The sequence below is a fragment of the Caretta caretta genome, chromosome 5 (assembly GCF_965140235.1).
Source record: "Caretta caretta isolate rCarCar2 chromosome 5, rCarCar1.hap1, whole genome shotgun sequence".
Lineage (NCBI taxonomy): Eukaryota > Metazoa > Chordata > Testudines > Cheloniidae > Caretta > Caretta caretta.
The window spans coordinates 34,143,636-34,162,649 of NC_134210.1; the positions used below are offsets into that span (position 1 = coordinate 34,143,636).

At 41.2% G+C, this 19,014-nt stretch overlaps 1 long non-coding RNA gene across 1 annotated transcript in view; it reads left to right on the forward strand.

The window, feature by feature from the left end:
• Positions 1 to 18,768, forward strand: part of LOC142072117 (uncharacterized) — a 52,664-nt gene extending 33,896 nt beyond the window's left edge. Inside the window, exons 3-4 of the long non-coding RNA XR_012668397.1 lie at positions 11,398 to 11,492; positions 17,598 to 18,768. This is a non-coding gene — a long non-coding RNA (uncharacterized LOC142072117). The remainder of the gene's footprint in view (positions 1 to 11,397; positions 11,493 to 17,597) is intronic.
• Positions 18,769 to 19,014: the final 246 nt, after the last annotated feature.

The following is a 19,014-nucleotide window of genomic DNA, read 5'->3' on the forward strand; positions in this document are numbered from 1 at the left end:
GTTTACTCTGTTGATGAAGGTCTGAAGAATAATCCAGTATAGTGCATAATCCTGCATGCTCAGTTAACATGCACACTGAAACTCCTTATGAAGAAAGAAACAGATTATGCACATTAGCAATTTTTCAGACTTTTATGTCTTGGCTACCTTTTTCTTGTTAAATAGCCTTGGCACTAGTCTAGATCAGGGGTGGCCAACCTGAGCCTCAGAAGTAGCCAGAATTTACCAATGTACATTGCCAAAGAGCCACAGTAATATGTCAGCAGCCCCACATCAGCTCCCCCGCCCTGCTCCCAGCACCTCCCGCCCACTGGCAGCACTGCCGATCAGTGCCTCCCCCTCCTCTCCCCGCACCTCCTGATCAGCTGTTTCGTAGCATGCAGGAGGCTCTGGGGGGGGAGAGGGAGGAGCGAGGGCATGGCAGGCTCAAGGGAGGAGGTGGGAAGGGGTGAAGTGGGGTCAGGGCCTGTGGCAGAACCAGGGGTTGAGCAGTGTGCACCACCCCCGACACATTGGAAAGTTGGCGTCTGTAGCTCCAGACCTGGAGTTGGTGCCTATACAAGGAGCCACGTATTAACTTCTGAAGAGCTGCATGTGGCTCTGGAACCACAGGTTGGCCACCCTGATCTAGATTATGGAGTAATAGCTTGTACAACATCAAACTTTAAATAAGGAAACCAAAACTCCAAATCCGAATGCATTCAAATTTTATGCTTAGAGCTCAATCTGAATTTTACAGTTGGTTCCTATCTCTCTAAAGGTCTGAATCAAAACAATGGATCCAAACACCCCAAACTGGAGTACTGCGAGTCCAAATTCAAATTTTCTGGCACAATTCTTTCATTTTTGAAGCCAAGTCATTTTCTGATATAAAGCAAAATCATTCAGTCATTGTACCAGCTCCAAAACTGAATAGTGCACAGGATGGATGGTATGCATATCTCAAAAAATGTGGACTGATGAATTCCTGAGGATTCTGGAGTGAAATTGACAGGAAACAGTAAAAGCACAAGTTCAGAAACCTGCATTTTATAAAGAAAACCTATTGCCCTGCCATAGAAGGCCCGCTTTTCCTATGATTTTGGGCAATGTCTCTCTTGCCCATCCATTAATATGTGTGAGATTCTGGTGCTAAAATCTGTGCTAATAGCTGTGGTTGCAGAATGGAATTATTACTGTAATAGTAGAATAATTGCAGTCGGCCAGACAGGCCTCAGTCAGGGATCAGGTCCATTTGTGATAGGTTCTGTACAAATGTATAATCATAGAATCATAGAAATGTAGAGCTGGAAGGAACTTCAAGAGATCATCTAGTCTACCCTTCCCCCCTCCCCCCCCATGCTGAGCTAGGACCAAGAAAGAATACCTGCCTCATCCCTGACAGGTATTTGTCCAACCTGGTTTTAAAAACCACCAGTGATAGGGATTCCACAGTCTCCTTTGGGAGCCTATTCCAGAGCTTTTTAGTTAGAAAGTTTTTCCTGATATTTAATCTAAGTTTCCCTTGCTGCAGATTTAGCTGATTATTCCTTGTCCTACTCTCAGTGGATGTGGAGAACAAGTGATCACCATCCTCTTTATAACAGCCCTTAACATATTTGAAGAGTGTTAGCAGGTCCCCCTCTGTCTTCTTTTCTCAAGATGAACATGCCCAGTTTTTTGTTTTGCTTTGTTCCATTGGCCAGGTTGTCCAAGGCTTTTATTGTTTTTGTTGCTCTCCTCTAGACTCTCTCCAGTTTGTCCACATCTTTCCTAAAGTGTGGCCCCCAGAACTGGACACAGTACTCAAGTTTAGGCCTCACCAGTGCTTAATACACTGGACAATTACCTCCCTTGTCTGACATATGACACTCCCATTAATACACTGCAGAATTATATTAGCCCTTTTTTGCAACGGCATCACACTGTTGACTCATTTTCAATTTGTGACCCACTATAATTCAAAGATCCTTTTCAGCTGTACTGACATCTAGCCAGTTATTCCCCATTTTGTATTTGTACATTTGATTTTTCATTCCAACATGTAGTACTTTACAACTGTACTGTGCCGGACCATGTGCAGACACATACAAACATACAGTCCTGGATCTGAAGAGTTTAAAATGTAATTTAAGAGAAGATGCAACCAAGTGAGTATAACAGTTGGAGGGAAGTTGGGGGAAAGACAGGGACAACAGTAATAAGATGCTTCTGATACATATAAAAGTGTTCTTAATGTAAGTAAATATCAGCAACCCTCAGTGGGTTTCAGCTTAACCATTATCAGATGGTGATTTCTTGCAGGCCTCATGGTAGAAGAGGGTATTGCAGAATTAGCTGAAGGGTGACAAGAGGGTGGATTTGGTTCACATAGGTGGAGGAGGGGCAGCAAAGGGCTGGTGAGTTAATGTTAATAGGCTTGGCAGAAGTGTGCTTTAAGAAAGTAACTGAAGTAGCAAAAGGAAAAGATACTTGATGAACCAGTGAAGGGGAACAATTCCATTTCAGGGGCAACATATGCTCAGCTGCCACAGTGAGGAGCACAACACAACATAGATCAGATAAGCTTGGATAGCAAGGAAGAAGGAAAGGAGAGAAGGCTGGAAAGGGAGAGGTTAGGCATGTTTATCTGATGCAGTAATAAATTCGTCACCATTTCCACAACAACTAAAATCCACTTTTCTGCCAGTCAGATGCTAAATATACTACCAGCCTTATTATTTCACAAATGAGAGACATATTCTAGCATGGACTCACCTAAACATTGGTTATTGGATCTGTATTACCCTAATATAACTCACTTCTTGTGCTATTCCCTCCAATTTCCGTTTGGTGGCAGTACATGTTAAGAACAGTCCCTCTTTATCACATGGAACCATTATTATTCATTACATTTTAAACTAAACTTTGTTCCTCTCAAATGTTTCTGAGGCAGGAGCCAATTATTGATATAAACTCATAAACCTGAAAGGATAAAAGCCTAATTTTAAAACACTCTAATATGTAAAGATAAATGGAACCTTCTTAGGGAGAAAAAAAAGTCTGTGATAATCTGTTCATTAACATTTCTTTTCACTTGTATTTCTTTCAGATTTAATAAAAACAATCCTGTTCGGTTTTCTTCCAGTGTTCCTTCTAACAGGTTGTGACATTTTCACAGGAATTATGGTTATCATGAAATAATCAACAATATGTTGCTATTGTTGTTTTCTTTTTATGCAAAAAATAAAATAGTTTTCAACAATCTGTACCCCAGAGAGAAATTGCACCTGTATGGGAAAAAATGTTTGACAGGCGTCCCCAAGGGACTCACCACTGTCTTTGGTAACAGGCATATGTAACTCACTCTTACTGAGCAAGCTGTACTACATACTAAATGAACATTTTATCTGGTTCAGTTTAGAGAGACGCACAATATCCTGTTTTTAATGCAGCACAGGTGGTAGCAGATCAAGTTACCAAGTCTCATTAAATCATATATATATAGTCATGACATCAATTTTCTATTTTGTCTGCGTTTGTATACTAGGTTAAATTGTTAAAACTAAGACAAGGGTAGTGAAAGGGAATCAGTTATGGTGCTCATAGGGGTTTTGATCCTCCCTAATCTCTGTTTTGATCCAAGCAATATTTCATTTGACTGTTTATTTTCATTAAGATGCTTTTTGAACTAGTTTATTGAGCTATGGTACATTTTGGAAAGTGTTTCTGGCTATGGACAAATACCATCTGTATTAAAGTAAACTTGGAATTATTTGTATATAAAAAAGATCATTAGTACAAACTAAAAACAGAAAAGGACCTTAAATGTGTCTAGGGAGGGAGCCAATAACCCTAACTGCAGGGTGGAAGGGAAGAAAGGTACAGAGTTTTTGTATGAGACATATACAGCAAGCAAGCAAGCTTAAACAATATACAGTTAGATTGTATTAAATGTTAGCTATTGTGTTTTAAAACATGCTTTGGTCACCTGTAAATAGTTCCTGGAAGCAATAAAACATGTTTCATACATACACACACATATGCTTGGGAATAGAAAAAATAGTGTATATCCTATATATATATATATGTGTGTGTGTGTGTGTGTGTGTATCCTATATATGTGTGTGTGTGTGTGTATACACACACACATTATCTTTTTTTATATATATATATATATAATTGGAATATTAGATTGATATTTCCAACCTCATTCCTTACATTTTAGGAACTTACATCCATATTTAAGCAACTAACTAAGCAACTTGACTATAAGATTGCCCACAACTGCCATTGAGCTCAGTGGGAGCTGCAGGTGGTCGGCACATCTGAATATCAGGCTGCTTATTTAGGTGCCTAAACATGGACTGTGGTGCCTAACTTGAGACACCCAGATTTGACAAGCTGGCCTTATTAGATATGTGCTATGGTGCTTTATATTTTCAAAGTGTTGAACATTAATTAGTCCTCAGAACACATCTGCACAGTGCATTTTATTTTCTCTATTTTATGGATGCAGGAAACTGAGACCCAGAAATGTGAAGTAACTTGCTATGTCACACAATGAGTCAGCAGTGTGGAAAAATATATAGTTTTGGGGCTGATCCTACATTCACTGGAGTTATGCCTGCTATGTGGTTTTTGCTTTTCATCGTGTCTTGTTGATTATATTGGACTGGACATTGGTCAGCCCTACTTTACTGGTCATATGGTTTCAGAATGGTTTCAGGTCATAATTCTCTCCAGTTTTGTCCCTATTCAAAGTAAAATGCATTGGCTACCCTTGGAAGAATATTTGTATTTTCTTAAATAGCTATGTTACTGCTGTATTACAGCATTATCTAAATATCCCTGTTCCCTAGGATTCTGCAAATTAGAGCTGTCTGCAAATTTCTAATGAAAACTTCAACAAAAAAGGGAGGAGAGGGAAGGCTATTTCCCCACTCCATCCCCATCTTCCAGGCAGCTCTGCTACAAATCCAAATTACATTAGCTATGGCAAGTTTTTTAAGGATGACTCGTGTACATAGTTAAAAGGAAGCTAAACAATAAAGCATGCACGGAGTTAGTGAGCTGTTATTTCCAAATTATTATGTTTTATTTATAAAAGACTTTAGTTCTGTCCTAAAGTCAAAAGACCTACCTGTTATTATATAGGTAGAGAATTCATTCAGACTCGTTTAACTACTGTTGAACAAGAGACCAGTGGGCCTAATTCTTATTTACACAAATGCCGGTGTGTTCTTAACTCAAGTTAGCTAACCTGTGGTCACTAACACAAGGTAAAGCCCTAGGGAAGATAAGGCAGTTCTTAGTTTTAACATGAGTTAGCAAGTTGAGATAAATCCAAGGCTCCCCTACAGACTTTCACTTGACCTGCTAACTCATGTGAAAACTACTGACTTTGTTTTCTTCCCTAGGATTTTACCTTGTGTTTGTTATCAGGTGTCAATTAACATGAGTTAAGAACATGCCTTTTTCCTTTTGAAGACACACATCTGTACCAGGGCAGCCTTGTAAAGGGTTCTTAAGGTAATTTACACTCACTTTGTGACCCTTTCAAACTGCCAAGAATCAGGGTAAATGAGAATCAGGCCAAAGGCCCCAATCCTGTGAATGAATGGGACTACACATGGCAATAAAGTTGAACATGTACATGAGTGTTTGCATCATTGGGGCCCAAGTGTCTTTAGGTAATGTATTTCTTCATCAGGTGCTACAGGGCAGGTCTACACTGCGTCTGGGAGTCCTAGGTCCACAGACTTGTGTTAGCAGGGCTCTCACTAGTGCTCTGAAAATAGCTGTGTAGATGATGTGGCTCGGGCTGGAGCTCAGGCTCTGAGGTTCAGACCCCCGTCTTCGGAACCTGAGCTCCAGCCCAAGCTGCAACATCAAAACACCATTCACACTGCTATTTTTAGACCGCTAGTCTGAGCCCTCCAAGTCTGCGGCCCTGGTCTGGGATAGCTCAGTGGTTTGAGCGTTGGCCTCCTAAACCCAGGGTGGTTGTGAGTTCAATCCTTGAGGGGGCCATTTAGGGATCTGGGGCAAAAATTGGGGATTGGTCCTGCTTTGTTGGACTAGATGATCTCCTCAGGTCCCTTCCAACCCTGATATTCTATGCCCCCAGAGACCACAAGTTTAACCCTTGGAGGAGACTTGCTGAGAGAAAATTTTGTTTCCAGGAAATCAGTGTCTTCTCAGCTGTGATGGAGCCATACAGAATTATATTGCTTGTGCTTTGTTCTTACCCACTGGTGCATGATTCCTTGGGATCAACACTGCTATCAGGTAAATAAGCTTAATTCATACCACCCAAAAATGAAATCATACATATATGTGAGATGCTAATAAATGCCATTCTTCTGCAAACTCTTGCCACCCTCCCTTCAGATGCACACATCTAACATGGCTGTGATGAAAGAGAAGGAAAATGGGCCCTGGTTTGACCAAGGGCTAGTCTACACTGGCAATGCTAAAGCGCTGCCGTGGCAGCACTTTAACGTGGCTTGTGTAGTCACGGCAGAGCACCAGTGATCTAAAAAAACCCACCTCCATGAGGGGCATAGCTACCAGCGCTGGGAGCACGGTCCCAGCACTGGGGCACTGTCTAGACTGGCCCTTTACAGCGCTGAAACTTGCTGTGCTCAGGGGTGTGTTTTTTCACCCCTCGAGTGAGAAAGTTGCAGCACTGTAAATTGCCAGCATAGACAAGCCCCAAATGTGGGTGGGTTTAGCCCTACTCACCAGCTATTCACATGTTCCTCCCTGAACGAGTGTATCAGGAGCACATTTCATGAGCACAATATATTCCATGTGGCTGTGGGAAGCTCTTCCATTGCACATTCAGTAGGGAACTGTCTGCCTACATGTAATTTTATACACCTTCCAAAGAGATCCAAATGCAAAATGCAGCACTCAGGGACATTCCATGGATTTGTGACACCTTCCAGTGTACTTTGCATCCAAAAAACAGTGAATGGATTATACTCATCCCTATGCTGTTTTTTCATCGGTGACAGATAAGACATGGCTCCTATTGTAATGTACTAAGTGATCCAAGTATAATTCAATCTCCTCTGGGAAAAAAAAATCACAAATCCACATTAGAAAATGAAAAGTTCAGCCATATAAAGCTTAGCCCATTGCCACAAAACTTTGGGCTTCAATCTCTACAAAGCTCGGCTAGTCAGTACTTGGATGAGACACTTCCAAGAAAATCCCATGTGCTGGTGATTTAGTAAGTGTTACTCTTCCCTCTGAGTAAGTACTGAGCCAGAGCCTCATTATGATGTTTGGGACACTGTGCTACTTATACTGCCATTTGTTTAATGAGAAGCTCAGTTACCGTGGTTGGGCAATCTGTAAATAGCTAAGATAGGCAGAAATGGAGAACAGAGTCTTTTGCACATTTATTCTATAGCTTGCTGAGCTAGAGACACCCTCCCCCAGTTTTTATTTGTTTGTAAGGTTGAGCATCAGTGTCAGAGCTGGCCACATCCACACCGATGGTAGTACAGAACCATGGGCCAGAACTGAGTTGTCTGTAAAGGCAGCTGCCAGGGCTCCTTTAAGGCATAGGGACCCAGCTTCTCAATGCATGTGATTGTATTGGAATCTCAGCTTTTGTATTTCAGAAAAAGTAAGTCTCTAGCCCTCATGGGGGAAGAAAATATATATTGAGGGACATCTACCTGAGTCAGCAAAAAGCCTGAAACAATAGCTCTGAAAGGTGAGAGCGGCTCCATGCATTTTGGTTGGGTGTTAACTCCAAGACCCACTGTTCTAGGGGGCCCCATCACCAACAGAGAACTCTGTGGGTATGTCTACACTGGAGCTGATGGCTTAATTTCCAGCTCGGATAGACATACCCATGCTAGCTTTGATCAAACTTGCACACTAGAAGTAGAAGTGTAGCCACAGTGGTGTGAGCAGAGGGATGGGCTAGCCACCCCAAGTATGTGCCTAGGGTTTCTGATGGGGAAGAAGATGACTGCAGCATGCCCAGGTTTCCCACTCACCTGAGCATATATATCCCCACTGCTAGGATAATAGTGCTACCACCCCTGATGATCCTGAAGGGAAAAGCGGCTCCTGCCGCTGTCCTTGGATAGTATAGCCAGGTAGAGCCACAGTGCTGGGGTAGAGCCATGGGATACTCCATGTGGCCCAGATGCTTTTAATCTGTCCATATCAGCTGCATTCGGGTAATCCTGGCAGTCTTCTTGGAACCTAACATGGCAGCAGCCATAAAAGGGGGCAGTTGTCTGGTCTTCCAGTTGTGATATACATGCATACAATTTTAATTGCTGACATTAGATGTGCTCTGTCTATGGATTAATCTACTTTTTTTTTAAATGCATGCATAAATATTGACTTTTCCAAACTGCCTCTCAGTCAGGCTCTCGTACATTAGCTGATTTCTGGTGCCACTGCAGCAGACATGAGTCTTGAGAAAGGATTTGAAAGGGGAGAATTTCCATCTTCATAAGTCCCTGCCCTCCACAAATACAATGTATTTCTGCCGTGCTGTACAAATAATGATATTATTAAGTCTATAAAATATTTTGAGAGACTTATATAAAAGAAATTATATTCCCTAGCTGATTCCAAAAAGATCCCCAGATGCATACTGCATTTCATGTAAAACATACTTCAGGTCGACTCCTGTATGTTCTCTGTGCACAGAGCTCCCATTGACTCAGCTGGGAGCTACATGCTCAAAGATAATTTTGAATGTAAACAGTCACATCCTAAACATGGAAAAGTGCTTTGTTGCTACCCTATAAGCCCTTGAGTGCTGCTGATCAAAGTAAATTCAGCCTTTGTATTAATTTTTAATGTAACAAGTATTTAATTCTGTAACAGCCATAGCTAGGTTGTATGAATATCTCAGTGCACATTGTCTCTTGATGACGATATTTGTGGAACCATTCATTTTAACCATTAGAAATCAGTTATGGAAACAAGGGAGAGGAGGTAGGTGGGTTTGCTTCTGATAACACAACCCCACCAACCCTCACCAGCAGAGAAGGAGGAAAAGGCAGAATGAAGAAAGAAGGAAAAAAGGGAGTGGTGGGTGGGCGGGTGGGTGCGGAAAAGGAGATCTAATTCCAAATCCACAGTCCCAGCACACACACACACACACACACACACGGGAGAAAAGAAGTGAGGGGAAAGATAGAGGCCAAAGAAAATAACAGGAAGGAGAGAGGGTCATCTTCTGATGACCAAATCTCACCATTTATGCACAATGTCACAATTGGAGCTGTACACAATCTTTACATCAGACCTGTCTGAACTGATCCTTGGGGCCAAGGGAGTTCATGAACATCAGCCAACGCTAATGAAAGCTTGGCAAACATGAACTAAAGATGTTCACACAGCTGGGAAGCTGGCAAGCTTACTGTTGTAGATCTCTCTAACACATACCTCCTCAAAACAATAAAACCTAATACATCCACTGCCACAACTGCTACCCAATGAAAACTAAAGGAGAGTTTCTTGTAGGGAGCAGGAGGTAAGGAAGGGACAACTATGCGGGAAGAAACCCTTGGAGGTTGAAGGTAGTTGAATTTGAACCTTGAAGTAAACCTGCAGAAGTTGATTTGACTCCATTTCCTGAAACCCAAACTGCAGTGTTCTGTAGTCCAAACACACTATGATTGGTTCTGGCCTGGCATCAGTTCAATCATGCCACAGTATGCTGCTCCTAGGGCAGCAGTGGAGGATAGGAAGGGAGAAGTAGAGAAAAGAAGAAAAGGAAGGACAGTGGAAGGGGGTGTGTGTGTTCCACTTCCACCAATCTGTACATTTTTCACTACCACAAACTAGTTTTATACAATATCCCTGGCATCTCCATTGATTACTTGCAGATGGTAAAGAAGAATCCAAAATCCATGTAGAAAGCAGTTTTACCCAGACTCCTGTACAATATTAACCACTCGAGACTGAGTTGCACAACACACCGAATTTGGGAAAAACACACCTGCAATACCTCCACCACATGTCATGTACACTCACACAGAGTCTGCGACAGAGAACAGGGTTAGTGAAATGGAAAGTAATGGCTGAATCTCCTATGGAAAAGGAATTTGCTTATAATGTTCTCAAGTTTTAAATGATCCCAGCAACATGGAAGGGAAAGCCCTCAGAAAAGTTAAATTGTATGTGTTTTTGTTTAACGATTTACTGAGTTAAATATTGTCCTATGAGGTCCCCCGTATGTTTATGGTCTTACAGAATTATAGTACTATTTGGATACTATTACTTGAGAGTTTAGAAAAACAACAGGAGTCAAGAAGGAGCGTTTGTGATTAATACCAAGGCTCCACAACAACAATAACGTTACATTGTGGGGACCAAAATATGTCGACAACTTTGCTACTAAAGGGAAGATGAATGACTTGCTTTAAAAGAAACCGTAAATAAAAATCACATTACAGAGGTGTCTAAATGGGTAAATGCCAAGAATTGAGATTATTTGACATATCTGTGCAAGTCTAGTGCTGAATAGAGCAGTAAGGCATAAATACAATACATATCTGTGAACACTAGAGGGCACTTAGAAAAGAGAATAATAAAATAATGCAGTTCTTAGTCTGAATGAATACAAATCCTGGCTAACCTGACTAACTGCTTGTTAAGAATATAACAAACTGTCTCTTAAGTTATTAGATGTATTTCTATGATAGCTCTAGGTTAGTTAGAAGCACAATATAATGCTTTCTGTCCACCTAATGAAGGAATTAGACTAAGTTGAAACATATGGTGAAAAAGACCTCAGCTCTTTGTTTGCATCTGTTGGACTTTTACTTGTTTGTAATTGGTTCACAAGATTTTTATATATTAAGTGAAAACAGGCTTTTTAGGAGATACACAAATGAAAGAATAAACATCCAAGAAAGGTTTGAGGCTGCTTTTTGTTTTATCATCAGTTCATTTTGCATCTCTTGGAGTAAACACTGGATATTTTTGTAACGAACACAGACTTACTTATCAGGTCACCTGGACCTTTTGAGGAGAGGGGCCATATTTGGCCTTCTGTTGTGGAGCATTGCAGAGATCTAATGTTTGCATATAAATTAAACGAATTGATTGTGTTATCCAGCTCTTTCAATAAGCATTCCTGATAATGGTCCATATTGTGAAGGGGTTGGTGGTTATTTAGTAAGAGGAGTGTGTACAGGGGCCTCAAAGGAGGCTCAGAAAGGTTGGGCTCCTGCTATATCATTGACAACAGCTGATCATAACCCCATGCTCAGTGACTGTACATTAAAATAACCCTAGCAGCCAGTGGAAATTACAATGTATGTGGTTCAGTCTAATCAATCTTGTTTGTTATTTCAGTGACATGATTCCTGTTTACAGCAATCAAACCATCATATTACACAGTGTAAATCAATAAGGTGATAATGTAACTGTTTACTGTACTTACAGACTTGCCTGTGACCATGACTAGGACGTGCCATTTCCTAGTATGGAAAGCACTTCATCTTTATTTCTCCTTGGAGCACGGCTGTCATAACTCTCAGGTACTAGCAAAATCCCTCCATGCTGCAAAATGTATATTTATAAAAGATACATCTGGTGCATATTTATAGTGTGCAGAATAAGGACTTGTTTCAATTATGCACATGGATTTGCTCTTTGAAGATGAAAAGTAGGTGTTACCTCATGCCCATATAAATCCAGTAGTAAAATGTGTCCAGACCAAAACCTCTCCTACATGCTGTTACTTGCATATGCATAGTGCATATTTTAGACATAGTTCTATTCTGAGATAGATTGACATATGCTGCCATGTATCTTGGAAAATCCACTGTTGCACTGTGCTCTCACAAGGACAGCAGCCTGTTTTTCAAGATTTGTACCACTGCTCACCTCAAATCAGTTTTTAGTCCTCAGAGGGCAAGATATGGTGCAGTGGAGTAGGAGAGTTTCACCATATGTCAAATATCGAAGTTTAAAAGAAAAGTAACAACAGCAATAAAAATCAGGACACTAACTTGTTTGAAGTGTTGGTCCATATTACTCCTATAATATACAAGTTAGTAACTCAAGGCCCTATGTTTCTCTCTGCTGTGAGGCAAACAGGGAAGTAGTGAGTGGTAGGCAAAAAGGAGACGAGTGGGGAGGGAAGGCTCAGAGGAATGAACCCCCACACCATATATTCCTTCCCTGTTCAGGAGATAGTGGAGGTCCTTCCATGACAACTCCACAGACTCAGGGTTTCATGGTTCTTGGAGGGCACATGACACAGCACGCTTTGTCTGAAAGCCATAGTATGTTAAACACCAAAAAGAGCAAATAATTTAGTTTAAATGCAGCATTAATTTCCCAGTGGCACTGTTCCTCATTGTGATCAAATAGGGTAAGAAAGGGTATAGTACAGATTAGGGTCAAGAAGCTTTCTGCAGGGTTTCAGTTTTCTTTCGCTGTAACTTTAATGTAACTATACTACTATTACATGTATATGTTCAGTTTAGATAAATGTATAATCTGTGAAATCTTGGAGAAATGCTTAATGTTAGTTTTGGTACAATTCTTTTTTGGAAGACAAGCACAGTAATAATCTCTGCCTGAATCTAATTAAAATCATTTCTTGGGACAGAACTGTTGCTGTAGGTTGTGCCCTTGGAAGCAAACCGAAACATTACATGATCTCAGACACTACATTCCTCAGGGATTCAGAGGGTTCTGCTGTATGAATTCCAAACTCTTGCCCTCTGAAGGGAGTATTCTTTGGTGACTAGGTTAGGCAAACCTTGTTTTGTTTCTTGGGCCCTCTATCTTCCTCCCATACGTTTTTCTGTGGTTGGATACACTATGGTTCTTAATATTTTTGCAGTTGGTGATGCATTTATATAGATTTTAGGATCTCCAAGTGCTTAGGAAATCACATCAGGATATTTTTTTTTCTTTTAGTAGAGTTTCTACAATAAACTTTGCATAATAAATATCTTTAATCAGATGCATGTGTTTAATAAAATGCATAAAATACTTCTTTAGAATATTTGACAATTTGTAGGATTAAAATTATTTGTGCTCAAATTAACTTTTGTTAATGATTGCAAAGTTAGCAAAGGAGTTTGGCAATCAAAACAAGCTATGCAGTATTTGAACAATACAAGGTTAGTTAAGTTAAAGGAGATATTGTGCAGAACATTTCAAATTGAATTTGGATAGTGCCAAGCATCCGTGTATTTGGAAATCTCTAAGTTTGTGCCTGAAGGGTAAATTGAAGCTTATATAAACAAGAACTTGTGATCTAATGTTTGGGCTTTTACCGACACACACACAAACCTCTATGAGAGGTTGCAAAAGATATGAAAAAAAGAGGGAAAGATATAGGAAGAGATGAGACATGTTAGACATCAAATTAATGTTTTTCACTCATGTAATCCAGTCTGGCAAGCTTATTTCCATAGTTCCACCAAACCAGACCTGTAAAAGCAATTATCTGTCATCATAATGTGAATCAAGCTTGCAACTGCTGCATTTCTGAAAAGCTTGACAAAGTTAATTGAAATTTAGGCATTGAGTAGTTTGCAATTCCTGAAATAAGGTGTGTTTTCAGGGGAAGTTTGTTGCTATGTTGGCCCCAGTTAACTATTCTTAAGTCTCTTGTTAAAGGATTTGTGTTTTTTCTGTGGGTGGATCATAGTCTTATCCAATTATGACATCAATAGAGCCAACATTTGTGTCATACACTTTACTAGTCCATACTGGTTTGCACATTCCTTCACTTCACAAAAAGAATTTTTTTTAAAAGCAAAAAAATCTCTTAAGTGATTAAAAAAAAGTACTTTGGAAATATCTAATTTTATTGAAAGTTGCATTTCACTCCAAAAATATCATTTTGGGGGCTTAGTGGTATATATTTTTGGTAGTTACAATAAAACAGTTTGAAATTTGGCATGAAGTGGTAGCTTTCATCCCGGAAGCAATGACTGAATACTAATATCCATCATATTCTCATGAACGTTTATCATCTCAACCATTTGAAGTTGAAGAGCAGACCACATTACTTTTTACCTGGTTTTATACTCTCTCTCTCTTTATTTTAACTGAGCTCTACACTAAAAATGCCTTAAAATTAAAAATTAAGATTGTGAAAGGATTTCATAGTGTTGATACTAATGGGAGCAATGCATGTACATGGAGAGAAAAATAGCCCCTCCCACCCTTTGAGTTCCCAGTGTATTCAATAACCCTAATTCTTCATTCACACACAAATTTTTCAAAGGCATCATTCCATTGATTTCATTTGGAGTTTCCTGATTTACATGGCATAAGGGCTTGAACCTGTGAGATGCTGAGTGTCATCAACTCCTACTAACTTCAGTGGGAATTGAGCGTGCTCAGCTGTCTACAAGTTTGAGCCCTAGGTGAGAAGAGAATGAGGCCCTAAGGGGGAAATCCTCACCACCACCCCCAGCCTCTTTATGCCACATAAAATAGCTGGAGCTATGTAAAGGGGTCCTAAAAGTCCCTTATCTGGGCAGAGGAGAGTTCCCAGTACAGAACCTAAGACTACACAAAGCTATCTCCTGAGGACCTCCTCAAATGCCCCAATGCCAGGGCCTTTCCGCATGAGGGGCTGGAAGTATAAGGGGCATGTTGTGAGTAGGGTCACAGCACTCTGGAAATTCTGGGCAGCCCCAGGACACTATTATAACTGAGACAGAGCCCCAAGGCTGAGTTGCACAGGGGGCCTCTCCAGTCCTTGAAGGAGCCCAGCATTGGAAGGGCACAAAATTGGCTTACAGGAATCATAACAATCCTCACCAGGCACCACACACACTCAGTTCCTGCACCTCTTAGATGCACAACAGAAACTTACCCTACATCTTTTTGTTGATTACAATATTTAGGGTTCAAACCAATTCCACCTGAAGTCAGTGGAAAGACTCCCACTGATACCAGTGGCAGTTAGAATGGGCAGTTAGACCATGGTGTCTTCAGGGACCTCTCTTCCCCCCATCCCCTAAACTAATCTGTAAAGTACTTTGTCTATCTGTACTATAGAAATAATGGAATAGATTCCTTCTTGCTATGCAAGGAGGTGCAGGAGGGATCCCCCCTGGAGAACAGCAGGCAGAGATTGTAAGAGAATACCTGAAATCAGTGGTTCTCAACCAGGGGTCCGAGGCTCCCTGGGGTGCTGCAAGCAGGTTTCAAGGGGCCCACTGAGCATGGCTGGCATTAGACTCGCTAGGGCCCAGGGCAGAAAGCCAAAGCCCCGCTGTGCGGGACTGCAGCCCAGGGCCCTGAGCCCCACCACCTGCCGCTGAAGCCGAAGCCTGAGCAACTCAGCTTTGCGGTGCCCTCTGTGGCGTGGGGCTCCGTGCAATTGCCCTGCTTGCTACCCCCTAACGCCAGCCCTGCCTTTTATATACAGAAAAACAGTTGTGGCACAGCTGAGCTGTGGAGTTTTTATAACATGGGGGGCGGGGGGGGGGTTAAGAAAGAAAAAAGTTGAGAACCCATGCCTTAAACCAATGCATTCCCCAGTCACCATGGCTACCTTCCCTCCTTAACTAATATCACTGCTTCTGGGGTGGTGCACACCTCCAAAGTGCCTCTGGGAGAGGAGAAGTTGTAGATACTTAGAGGGCTGTAGACTGCAACATACTCCTCTGCTATCCGGTTGACCTTCCAGTGCTGGAGACCTCAGATCCTACTTTATACCAAGAAACAACCTATATAAACCCAGCCCTGTAAATAAACAGAAAACTATTTTAAAATATCCACCATAATTAACTTTGACTATTTACAAGTGCAGTTACCACTTTTTATGGTATTTGTAATCATGATCATTCACTATTCGCTTGGATGGAATTTAAGTGCTTCACAAAACGCTCAAGATTTAAAGGAATAAGTGTCAGTAGGATGATGCCATGTGAAGGAAGACAAAGTAGAGTGTAGTTTTATGAATATTTAGGCTGAACTTCCTGACAGGGTGATGCATGATGTTGTGGAATAGTCCCCAAAAGGGAAGGGGTGGACGAGTATTTCTTCTGGAAGAGTTCTTCTGGGACAGCTGCCTCCTGACTTCCAAACTTAAGCCACTGGAACTTCAGATTGTGTGCCTTACCCAGGCTTTGGCAACAGGGAGAGATGGCCAGAAAGTAGAGCGAGCTTCTCTGCTGCTAGGTCAGCGATCACTCTCCCCTTCAGTTACCAAGAATTTTCAAAAAATGAAATGCAGACATACTGTCCCATCACTGGGAATAAAACTGCCCAATTGACTTACAACCTGGAGCCAAGATTCCATTTGCGTGAATATATGCCATGTCATAGCCCAAATTAGTCACCCTTAAGGACTTCATCTATGAGAATCTGGCAACATGTTTTATCTGGCTTTCCACTTCTTCATCTAGGGCTCCTGTCTTCTTTGTGAAAAAGAAAGACAGCTCCCTAAGACTATGTGTGGACTACTGTGATAAATGAAGGAGGGTGAGGGTAACTCCCTTTTATGGACACCCAGCCAGCTAGCTATAAAATCCCTGTTAGTAGCTGTTCTCTACTTGCTTTACCTGAAACGGGTTAAAAAGTCCATAGGTAAAAGGAAGGGAGTGGACACCTGACCAAAAGAGATGATGGAAGGGCTAGAACTTTTTAAAATTGAAACAAGACTCCCCTTTTGTCAGTCTGTGGTTGTTCTCCCAAAGAGGAGACACAGAACAGGAATGCTGTAAAAAGCTTTGGGCCAGGTATGAAAATCATCCGATCATACCTAAAAACTACTTATTTGAAACCCCAGATATGTAAGTAGATCAGGGAATGTCTAGGAAGATGCAATTAGGTTTATCTCTTTATTTCTTTATGACTTGTGGACTCCTCTCTGCTAACCCCAGGTGCTTTTGTTTTGCTTGTAACCTTTAAGCTGGACCTCAAGAGAGCTATTCTTCATGCTTAATCCTTGTAATTGTTTTTTTAAAACCTAGCAAAAAGCCTAAATTCTAGATGTATTTTCTTTCTTTTTGTTTGTAATAAAATTTACCTTTTGTTTTTTAAGAACAGGATTGGATTTTTGTGTCCCTAAGAGGTTTGTGCATATGTTGTTTAATTAGCTGGTGGAAACAGCTGATTTCCTTTGTTTTCTTTCTCAGCTCTTCCCCAAAGGGGGGTGGTGAAAGGGCTTGAGGGTACCGTACAGGAAGGAATTTCCAAGTGTGCCTTCCTGGCTTCCAAAAGGGGGTTTGTTGCAATTGGATGGTGGCAGCATCTACCCATCCAAGGTCAGAGAAAAGCTGTAACCTTGGGATTTAATACAAGCCTGGAGTGGCCAGTATTAATTTGTAGAATCCTTGTAGGCCCGCACCTTCTGCACTCAAAGTGCCAGAGTGGGGAATCAGCCTTGTCAACTACCATGCCCTAAATAAAATCAGTGTGGAAAAGATACCCACTACCACAGATCCCAGAACTCCTGAACTGAATAAGAACAGCCTGGATATTCACCAATTTGAACCTCAGAGAGGTGCACAACCTAATCAGAATCTGCTCAGGGGATGAGTGAAAAAACATCTTTCACTTGGTGGGCACTTTGAATATCTAGTGATGCCTTTTGGACTTACTGATATGCCTGCAACCTTTCAGGATCTAATCTATGATGTGCAATTGATGTCTTACAGGATATGCTGGACCACTGTGTGGTCACCTATTTAGATGACATCCCAATTTACTCTGATGACCAGCCTATACATGACCAGCATGTGTATAATATTCTAGAAAGACTCTGCCAACATGGGCTCTGTGCTAACCTGGAGAATTGTGTCTTCAATCAGGCCACTTTGGAATTCATAGGCTACATTCTGCATGCTGAGGGAGTCTGTACGGATCCCTGGAAGGTGGAAGTGGTTCGCAACTGGGCAATGCCATGAAGCATTCAAGAAATTCAGCGCTTCACTAGGTTTTCAAATTTCTACAGACTCTTTCTTTGGGACCACTCCTGAATCATGGCCCCTATAACCTCTCCACTGTGGAAACCCACCAAGTTGGCTTGGATGCCAGAAATCCAAGAAGCCTTCAAACATCTGAAGAAGGCATTCACCATCATGCCCTGTGATGTTGCACTCCATATGCTTTTTGGAAATATGCTTATGAATATGACATAACTGGAATATGCTTTATGCTAAATACCCCTTGTATGGTGTCATTAGAAAGCTTATAATCTACAGAGTGTGTTCATCCTATTTGTATGAATGTATCATTTTTGTATCTGGAGCTAGAAATATGAAGCATAACTCTGAGGTCCTACTGTAATTATGCAAAGTGTGGGCCATTAATGGTGGTTTAGAATCTTGATGGCTCCCATTAACTAGGACAATTGGTTGTGAATGAGTTTATTTACCTGCAAGCCTTCCTGTGTATGTGTGGGCCAGCCCGTGGATAATGAAAAATGAGGTCTCACAGGGACATGTGACCATGTCACATGATGCTGGAATCCATCTTAAATCTGGTACTTTTCCATTTAGAAGGAGGGGTGGGGACCCAGAGAGACAAAAGATTCCCACCTTGTGCCAAAGCTATAAAAGGGGGTGAAGCAGGACAAAGAGTGGCCAGTCATGAGTGCTTAACACCTAAGATGTCTGCTTGAACTAACAAGGACTGTACCGGGGAAAGGATTGGGCCAAGACTACGAAGGAGTCTAGTCTAGTGGAAGAAGCTTATTGCAACATCTCCGAGGATGAGATATTACCTGTAATGAGTTTTTTAATGTATTAGGCTTAGACTTGTGTGGTTTTGCTTTATTTTGCTTGTTGACTTACTTTGTTCTGTCTGTTATTACTTGAAACCACTTAAATCCTACTTTTTATACTTAATAAAATCACTTTTGTTTATTATTGAACCCAGAGAAAGTGATTCATACCTGGGGGAGCAAACAGCTGTGCGTATCTCTCTATCAGTGTTATGGAGGCCAGACAATTTATGAATGTACTCTATATAAGATTTATATAGAGTAAAACAGACTTATTTGGGATTAGGATCCCATCGGGAGCTGGGTGTCTGGGTGCTGGAGGCAGGTAACCTGCTAAGCTGTTTTCAGTT